The sequence below is a fragment of the Benincasa hispida genome, chromosome 6, assembly GCF_027475165.1.
Source record: "Benincasa hispida cultivar pf3 chromosome 6, pf3_genome.v1.1, whole genome shotgun sequence".
Lineage (NCBI taxonomy): Eukaryota > Viridiplantae > Streptophyta > Magnoliopsida > Cucurbitales > Cucurbitaceae > Benincasa > Benincasa hispida.
This window is the reverse complement of record NC_143483.1, coordinates 31,278,451-31,286,831: the sequence shown is the minus strand read 5'-3', so window position 1 is coordinate 31,286,831 and position 8,381 is coordinate 31,278,451. Positions and strand designations below refer to the sequence as shown.

Here is an 8,381-nt window from a genome sequence, read left to right as displayed (position 1 = left end):
TGAGAGGACGTTTAGATGGAGATTGAGAGATCGCCAACAACAACCACAGTCAAATAAAGAAGAGATGGCGGAGCAGCCTGAAAATGGAGCACCAAATGATAACAATGTCATGGCGAATCCAATCCTTCTGCCGAACGATCGCAATAGACCCATCAGAGACTATGCATCGCCAAACCTCTATGATTTCTCTCCAGGAATCATGAGGCCAGCCCTCGACATAAGCAGATTCGAAATGAAACCGATGATGCTGCAGATGATGCAGATTGCAGGACAATTCGGAGGAAGGCGTGGCGAGGACCCGCACGCCTACCTCCGAAGCTTTATTGAAATCTGCAATACTTTTGTGTTCCCAAACATATTTGTCGAAGTGGTTCGACTAACTTTGTTCCCATTTTCTCTCTATGATCAGGCAAGGAAATGGGCGTATTCTCTCGAATCGAGGAAGATAACTTCGTGGGAATAGGTGGGAGAAAAGTTTATGAAGAAGTATTTCCCACCAACCAAGAATGCCAGGATAAGAAAATTAATAACAAATTTTGAACAAGAAGATGACGAATCGCTCAGCGATGCCTAGGCGAGGTTCAAGCTACTGGTAAGACACTGTCCACATAATGGCTTACCAGACCGCCTGCAGATGGAGATCTTTTACCAAGAACTGAATCCCTCTTCGTAGACCACTGCCAATGCGGCAGCAGCTAGTGGTCTGTTCGACAAAACATATGAGGAGGCAAAGAGTATACTTGATCGCATTTCTAAAAATCACGAGAATTGAAGGGAAAATGGTCAAAGATTAAGAATTAAAGATAATGATACAAACAGTAGGGCCATCACATCCCTGCAGAGCCAGATGACTGTGATGATGAGTTTAATTCAAGACATCGCAATTAATAACAGGGGAGCGAAGAAAGGGCAGGTCGGCGCAATTGTTCAAACCACCATAAGTTGTGTCATTTGCGGAGATGTTCACGCGATGGATGGATGCCCAACAAACCCGCAGTCGGTATGCTTCATGAGAAATAATCCCTATTTCGATACATATAATCCCGGGTGGAGAAACCACCGCAATTTTGCATGGAAGAATCATCAACAAAACTTCCAATTCGTGGCGCAAAAAGAAAGGCCACCTGGATTCTTCCTACGCAACAATGGTCAGACAAACAATCAAGCAAGTAGCTCACAACCACCGTAATCCTCTTTCTTAGAAAGCTTGCTGAAGCAATACATTGAGAAAAACGAATCAGTACTTCAGAATCAAGCTATATCCATTAGAAATCTCGAAATTCAAATGGGACAAATTGCAGGCGAGCTGAAAAATAGACCGCAAGGAGCATTGCCGAGCTCAACTGAGCTCCCTTGCAATGTTGAGGGTAACGGGATGGAACAATGCTTAGCAGTCTCCTTGTTAAGCAACGATATGACTGCGGAAGTAGGGGAGAAGCCCATTGCGACCAACTTGAATGCGGTAACAACCGAAGACTCGTTGACCCATCGTTTGGAAAAGCCTGAGAAAATAGACCCTGAAACGTCCACCCTTAAGCCTCTAGATTTTGAGATAGAAGAAGTCTAACCACCAGCAGCTCCACAAAGAGTGAAAGAGAAACAAAATGAGGAAGAAAAGATCGCAATAATAGCCGCAGTGCAAAATGTTATGATTCGACCGAAAATGGGTGACCCAGGAATCTTTACGATACCATGCTCAATCGGAGGGGTCTATAGTGGCCAAGCGATATGCGATCTTGGGGCAAGCATAAACATAATTTCATTATTAATCTTCCAACGATTTAGTATTGGCACACTCACGCTCACAAAAGAAACTTTCCTGCTCGCAGACAGGTCTCGAATACATTCTGAAGGGGAGCTGAAAAATGCTGCAATCTCAATTGATAAATTCATCTTGCCGGCAGACTTCCTCATTTTGGAATATAAAGAGGATGAAGATGCGCCCATCATATTGGGACGACCACTCCTTTCAACCGGTCATGCTCAAATTGACGTGTGCAAGGGGGAGATTGTAATGAATATTCATGGGAAAAAACTCCAGATTAAGGTAGTAAAGATCCCAAAGGACAAAGAAAAGAAGGAAAAGCCACCAAGGACGTGAACAACCCAACTTGAAATAAGTGGTCTCTGAGTTATTATATGAATCAACCTCATCAAGGACACAACTCTTTTGAACATCCTTTTTCCTGCATCATTAATTCATGAACTTTTAGCATACTCGTTATTATCTATTAACGCAATTACTTTGTGCTATCTACATTTTTTTTATTAAAAAAAAAGAATTTTGTTTTATTTTAAATAATTTGACCCTCTCTCTGTTTGTTTACAACGATTAATGCACAGGATTGCGGAGATGTTACATGAAGCAGAAAATTATCTCACTCCATCACCACAATCCAAAGAAGAGAGATCGCCACAAAGATGGATGCATCAATACACAATGCGGGCGACAACGCAAATTTGAGGGTGTATTCTTCCTTATCTCTATTTCAAATTTTGCGCTATCACATCGCATTTTAGTTTTAAAAGTTTATCACCGCATCCTCTTTGATTACCGTAATCATTCGACATAGATAAATTTAGTAAGTTACCGCATAATGTCTCTTTGCCAAGTATGATTTTAATGATGAAAAACATGCTTCTATATCTTTCACATATACTAGAGTTAACTTAATCTTAAGATAGTCACCTCATAAAATATTTCTAGAAGTTAGAGGTTTACTAGCTTTCTTACAAACTCTTTTTACAAAGCTTTCTGAGAACATCGCATGACTTATTTCAATCTTTTGGCAATGAGGACATTGCCGCATTTTAAATTTGGGGGTGAAGTATTTATTTTCGGCCTTGCTACTTCTAAAAAAAAAAATTGAGAATAACAAGTCAACACAATGGGAAACCCATGTTGATAAAAGTTAAGTTCTGAAAGGCACTTACCCGTAGTTGGATATTCGCATGATACACGTGGGGGCAAGCCAAAACGAAAGTAAGTCATCAGGATTAACGTATAAATAAATGATCGCAAATCTACTGCCAAGTAGATATGAGTTTAGTCTGAGAAAGAGTGCATTGCTTGTAGTTGGATGTCTGCATGACACCCGTGGGGGCAAGCCAAAATGAAGGCAAGGCACTTGGATCAGCGCAAGCTCAGAAAAAAAATAACAATGAAAAAAAGAAATATGCAAGGATAAAATCATTTGATGCCTCGGTGAATTTTTTTTTTGTTTCTTTTTTAAATAAATCATGCGATGTTCTGAGAGTTAGTAAAGTCTTTTTGAAGGTTAAGCTTGCGGTCCCTAGGTCTTAAAAATATTTTGAGAGAAGACTTGAATAAGACTTAAGGAAATTTTGGTATATAGGATTTGAATGAAGTATCCTTGAGAAATCTAGGAAAAGAACATTGCGGTTGACTTGTTAAAGGAATCTTTAGCTTATGCTTGAGGACAAGCATTGTTTAAATTTGAGGATGTGATAACAGGCAGAAATGCACATTATCATAGTGCTAAGTTCTTAAACAATGTTAGCTTGCGTTGATAAAATATGTTAAATTACGCCCATTAAGCATCAATTTCATAATATTGCAGTCACATGCGTTCATCATATTAGAACAATTGATTTTTGTATTTTTGTGTAGAATATGTATTGACGCAAGGTGAAAATTGCGATCATAGGAAATCATCGGTCGAGCACAACTTCACCGCAAGGCTTTGCGATGATTGTGCTCACAAACATTTGCTCAAGAAGGATTGCCGCTACCTGGTCAGCGCAACTTGGTGGGCGAATCTGGGTGAAAGGCTAATTAATTGCGATGGGACAGAAAGCTGATGACAGTCGAATCCGAATTAAGTTGACAGCCGATAACAATCACAAGTACATTCAGCTTTTTGGTGAAAAATATTCGGCGCATCAGTTAGGAATTAAAGCCGTCCCATCTGTGCAATCATGAGAGAGGAGCTGTCGTTCACCTTGGATGTTCTATAAATACCAGAGGCATCCTTTAGAAAAGGGGTTCACCATTCATTAGTTCAGAAGTCTGTTCATAGTTTAGCCTTGTTCTTAGATTTATTTTTATTTTAAGGAGGATGCGAGAGAGGAGGTTGTGCTGGCAGATCATTCCAGTAAGTTTGGGAGAGCGTCGGAAGCTTCAAGGATAGGGAGAGGGCCGACGCCTGCGGAAGCAGGAACATCTTTGAGACCGAATAAAGATTTACAGTGTAAAAAGCCTCGGTTAGCAAGAAATTGCTACCAGGCTCTCTACCTTTAACTTCCATTGTATTTTGTACTCCACTCATTTATCGAAATGGAATTCACTTCTCTATATCTGTTCATCTCTGTTATTTACACATGAGTAGCTAAATCAGTTGAATGGGTTGAGAAGCATTTAGCTAGAACAACTAGGGAATCTTCATTCTATGCGATTATCTTGTATTATGTATGCTTCATTCGTCCATTAGAGATACTCGGGAGGGTAGTCTAAGGACAGGATCTAAGCTTGGGAAGGTCAGGTTAGAATCTAGGCTCGGGAGACTCAGATTAGAACGCATAATCAAGAGATAGGAGCTTAGGAATAAGCACTATTTGTTATCAACGCATCACATGCATCCTAGAGATAGGATATGATTGTATGCGGTCACTTTGCTTTTATGCATTTTGCATCATCGCATAGGACAAGAGTAGAGACTTAAGGATAAGCTCTATGGATACTTTTGCATTAAACACATGCGTCCTAGACTTAGGAGCATCGCATTTGCATTGGAAAATGACTTGTTGTGCATGGTTGTAGCATGATCGCATAGTCTTACGCATTCCCAAGTAACGCTAACTAAAGATCTTCTCAGCCCATTCATCGCATACTCAGTGTATCTATCACACAACTGACTTTTCTCAAATCCGCCGCATTTGTTTATTTTCTCATTAATGCAATCAACAACAAACCAACAATTTATTTATTTGGTTACCGCAAAGTTTTCCTAAAAATTACCAACACAACGTATTTTCACCAGTCCTTGAGTTCGACCCTGGATTTACCAGGAAACTCAGTGGAAACTTGAGTGCACAACACAACGTAGTTACCGCAAAGTTTTCCTAAAAATTACCAACACAACGTAGTTTCCGCTAAGGAAACTTGAGTGCACAACACAAAATCATCAACGCATATCACCCACAGTTGCTAAACGATCGTTTAGCTCCAGACGCTACACGATGAGAAAAAAGGCTATACGATCGTTTAGTAATATGCGCTGGTCGTTGTGATGTTGAACGTTAAACGATCGTGTGCCTATGGAAGCTAAGCGATGCATTCATTTGCTATATGATAACATTATGCGATCATTTAGTTTAAGTTGTGGGAACTAGACGATTCGTTGATTTTGCTAAACGATGGCGCTATATGATCGTTTAGCAACAATGCGCGCTAAACAATGCGATGAAATGCTACGCGATAGCATTGAGCGTTCGTTTGGTCGCAGAGCTAAGCGATCGTGTAGATAAATGCTATACGATGTGATAATGTTCTATACGATGGAGCTATGCGATCGTTTAGCTGCGGCGGATACTGAACGATGACTGGAATGCACTGGGCGATGGTGTTATGCGATCGTTTAGTACTATGCGATGGAGCTAAACGATTACATTGCAATGGAACTAAACGATCGTCTAGTCCTATGTAATAGAGTTAAACGATTGTCTACCTTCCAGCGAACACTATGCGATCATGTACTTCCTCTCAACCCAAGGCGACGACGCTAGACGATTACCTCCAGGCGCTACACGATCGGCCTTAGTAGCATATTGAGGGTGGACCGAGAGCAACCGGTTCGATCGATTTACTCAAGGTTCAATCCAGTTCAGCCTCAAATGGTTGTGGTTGGTCCGGTTCAGACTCGCCCTGGGTTCGATTTGGAGTGGTTCGAGCGGTTCAAAGACGATTATGAAGTTGTTTGTAATAGTTTGCTATTTGTTTGTTTGTTTATGCCAAAACGAAAATCATAACAGTTAGTATTTAATTGTTTATGCATGAGATGTATGTGATAATTAAATAAATTCATGTATATGCATACAGTATGCCATATAGATTTAAAACCCCACTGTAGGAAGCATGTTACATGCATTGACAGTATGTTATAATTGTTATGATATATAGTATGCATGTTAGGGTTATGTTTAATATAATAGTTATATTAGATACCTTCGTTGTTTGTCGTGGATGTTAAGCATGTCTAAATTTTGTAAGCTGTTATAAAATTAGTTAGACGTTTAAAATCCATAACAAAGAACAGTTACATGTTCACTTAGGTTAACCACTTGTTTTAATAGTTAAAATAGGTCGTTAAACTTGTAAAACTAGGGTGACAAAATCAACTAGTATATAATCCTGTCGAAGGCTGGGGGTATTTAAGTCGACGGTCTATAGAACACCTCCTACCTGGGGATTATAGCCGAATAATTAGAATTGGTAACCGGTTTTATGAGCATTCGTGAGCGATGTGAGGTAATAAAATGGTTTATCACCTAGACATTGTAGGTTAAAGCCCGTGCTTATATTCTCGCAAGCCTATCTAACATTTTGGCGAAAAAACACGAGGGTATGAACACTGCCAAAGAGATTATGGAATCTCTAAGAGGGATGTTTAGACAACTGTTCTTTACCGTGAGGCATGATGCTATCAAATACGTTTACAATAGTCGCATGAAAGAGGGGACCGATGGTCGTGAACATGTCCTGGACATAATAGTCCACTTTAATATGACTGAAGTGAACGGTGCTATGATGGATGAGAGATGTCAAGTTGGCTTTATTCTAGAATCTCTTGCGAAGAGTTTTCTGCAATTTATTACCAATGCCTTGATGAATAAAATTGAATACAACTTGACAACTCTACTTAATGAGCTGTAGGCTTTTCAGACCATGTTGAGAACTAAAGGTCTGGAACCAGTATCAGAAGTAAATGTTGCTTCTACTGAAAAGAGAGGAATGTCCTCCAAGCCTGAAGTTGCCTCGTCTTCGCAGACTAAGAGTATTCCAGCGAAGAAAGACAAAGGGAAAGGGAAGAAGCCTGCTGGTAAGAAGAGCAAGAAAAACGCTGCAGAGAAAGGGAAATGTTTCCACTGCAATAAGTTGGGGCACTGGAAGAGAAATTGCGCTAAATATATTGCAGAGAAGAGAGCAGAGAAAGGCAAAGAGGCTGCTTAGATCCTGGAGACCGTTTTCTCAGCTCATCTAGTAAGAGAAGTTGCTGATGAAGATGTAAATTACCTACTTTTGTTAAACCTTGTGATGAACCTTTTGTACATATTTTTGTGTTAAATGAAATGTTCATTTTCAAGAAATATGTTTATTCTATCTCATAGCAACTTCTGTTAAGAATCAAATTTTTAATAGCAATCAGCAAATATTCAGATATTTAAATGGCTAAGATCGAAGTATAATGAATTTAAGATTTCTAGCTTTGACTGTTAACAAGAGTTATTAAGACAGGTCAGACCATCTTAATCAAAGAGTTGAGAGTACCTCAATGTAGTGGGAGGAAAATATGTTTCCTAACCATTATTGAGAAAAAGATGAATTCCCCATTAGAAACCTATTTGTATACTAATATGTTGACAATGATTCTCTCGGCTAAAGTGTTTAAGAATCGTCTAGTAAGACTAGAAATACTAGAGGTTAATAACATAGGGCAAGTGAGAGAAATATCAGGTATGAGATACCAAATGGCAAAAACCATGGGTATGGGATGCCCTAGTTTATTGTATTTCTCTATAAAACTTAGAAACTCAGTCTTATATATCGGATATATAAGTTACCACTAGAGTTTTAGTCCAAGTGGGAGTTTGTTGGGTTTTATGTCCTAAAACTCGTGGTTTGTAAAGATTAGAACTTATTCTGAGAATTCAATAAAGTTGTTGTTAAATATATTGCTTTTTAGAAATCCAATAAATTTAAGTCCCTTGACTATTATATGAGTACTTGAACTTTATGTGGAGACATACAAGTGGATCAGGTTCGAGTAAATAGTCAAAATGATCTATAGTATATGAATAAGGTTGGGTACCTTATTCTGGTAACACTATTGGATGCGGCCTACTCTGTAGTTGTTACAAAGTGTTGTAAAGTACTACATACGAAGTGATCCTAATTCGTGCATGTTGGGACATGAGGAGTGGGGGTGTCCTGTGCAAATGAGTTTTGTGTAAGATCGGACCACGAAACGAGTCACTCTTACTTTATAATGTTGTTTACTATTTACGACTGACTATTTCAAAGCGATGATCTAGGTAACTTGACCTTAATCCTGAGCTGACTATGAAGTCCTGTTTGTTCGGGATTATCCTTTGATCTACAAACGGTGAGAGTAAACCAACTGTCTCTACTCAATAAGCTTACC

The 8,381-nt window shown here is 39.2% G+C and overlaps 1 non-coding gene across 1 annotated transcript; it reads right to left on the bottom strand.

Moving 5' to 3' along the window:
- Positions 1-511: 511 nt before the first annotated feature.
- LOC120080664 (small nucleolar RNA R71) lies at positions 512-618 on the bottom strand. The gene has a single exon (XR_005482614.1). It is a non-coding gene; the product is annotated as a small nucleolar RNA R71 (small nucleolar RNA).
- Between the last annotated feature and the right edge of the window lie 7,763 nt (positions 619-8,381).